Source organism: Aplysia californica, unplaced genomic scaffold, assembly GCF_000002075.1.
Source record: "Aplysia californica isolate F4 #8 unplaced genomic scaffold, AplCal3.0 scaffold00836, whole genome shotgun sequence".
NCBI classification, from domain to species: domain Eukaryota; kingdom Metazoa; phylum Mollusca; class Gastropoda; order Aplysiida; family Aplysiidae; genus Aplysia; species Aplysia californica.
The window spans coordinates 40,287-41,732 of NW_004798106.1; the positions used below are offsets into that span (position 1 = coordinate 40,287).

Below are 1,446 nucleotides of genomic sequence, written 5' to 3' on the forward strand. Positions count from 1 at the left end.
TTTCATACATTCCGCCATTACTGACGAAACTACACGAAGCGAGCTAGAATTGGTTGTGCTGTGGTACCAGGTAGACGCATCGTGTAAGAAGGTAATTATGTTGAAAAATATTGTTATAGTTTTCAGAAAAGAAATAAAGAATAAAGTGTGTTTGAATATTGATGTTTAACAGCCCTGGCCTAGCTTAAGACTAGAGTTTCGTCGACGTAGATAACTAGCTACTAGTATCTTGGCTGCCGTTATTCTCGCCTCGCCTACCCGTGGGAAATATAAAAATAATTTACTCACCCCCCCCCCCCCCACTCCTCCCCCGAGTGGGAAAAGAAGGCAACTAAATGAAATTTTATGTCCTTGTGAACCTTCAGCCATTTTTTGACTAGATCTAGATCTAGATTCTAGATATCTATGTGTGTTCTTGTTTGTGATTTAGTTTTACTTTCATATTCATATTTTTGGCCTTTCAGATCTTTGCTTTCAGTGAGATTGATTTGATATGACAGAAACATTCAAAATCTAAAAGTGACATATTTTTCCTGTTATCAGTTTAGCACTCTCGTTCGAACGTGCTCAATATTTCCACACCCAGCATCTGAAATTTCAGTTCGCATTCGACGACAATTTGATGTCAAGTCATGCTCGACAATAATAGGGGCATAAAAATCTCTGTCATCGTGGCTTTAATTGCTGCTGGTAACCTATATGAATACGCTATGAAAATGTTTTGTTATGGTGTCTGAGATGTTGCAAGCGTGCAAGGACACCTAAAGGAACATGGTTTTATCCTTGTAAAAATAGTAATATTTATGACCTCAATTATTGTGGCAGACTGACTCTGAGAATATGATTCTCCATATTCACATTCATTCCTATCACCGCTGGTGCTCCTTAAACATTAAAAAACCCCGCTTACACGAAAAAAAGCAATACATTTTGTACCCTGGTCTTTAACCGTCACCCATCTGTTTAAGCTCTACTTAGGTCGCTATGGGCCTACCCCCGCCTCGTTTGCCTTCAATTTTGCCCATAAGAGCAAGGTATTCAATGCCTTTCTTGTATCTATTCAAGTGTACCATGTGCAGAAAGTTTTATATAATAGTATTATACTTGTCTTTTTTTGAGTATTTTGACCCGACTGTTTTTATCCCCCTTATTTAGAAAACTGGAAAATGGAGGCCGCTAATTGGTATATCATGATGTGTACAGGGTGCTGGATGTTTACAGATAAACCTACCTAACGACCATGACTCACCCGAGACTAAAACTTGTGTAAACGAACACTCCCACCCCCCACCCTCCTTCTTACGATTTTACACCATGGTATATGTTGACTGTCCAAGAGAAGCATATTGTCTATGATGGCCACTTTTCGCAGCGACCGTTTGAGGTCATCTGCGCATGTTCGACTGTCGCTGTAGGCGCATGTGTGTGTGTGTGTGTGTGTGTGTG

General features: G+C 40.0%; 1 protein-coding gene across 1 annotated transcript in view; it reads left to right on the plus strand.

The window, feature by feature from the left end:
• LOC101858523 overlaps positions 1-1,446 on the plus strand; it is a 16,274-nt gene continuing 14,828 nt past the window's right edge. The window contains exon 1 of the mRNA XM_035972776.1: positions 1-91. The gene's annotated coding sequence lies outside the window, so the exon portion shown is untranslated. The remainder of the gene's footprint in view (positions 92-1,446) is intronic.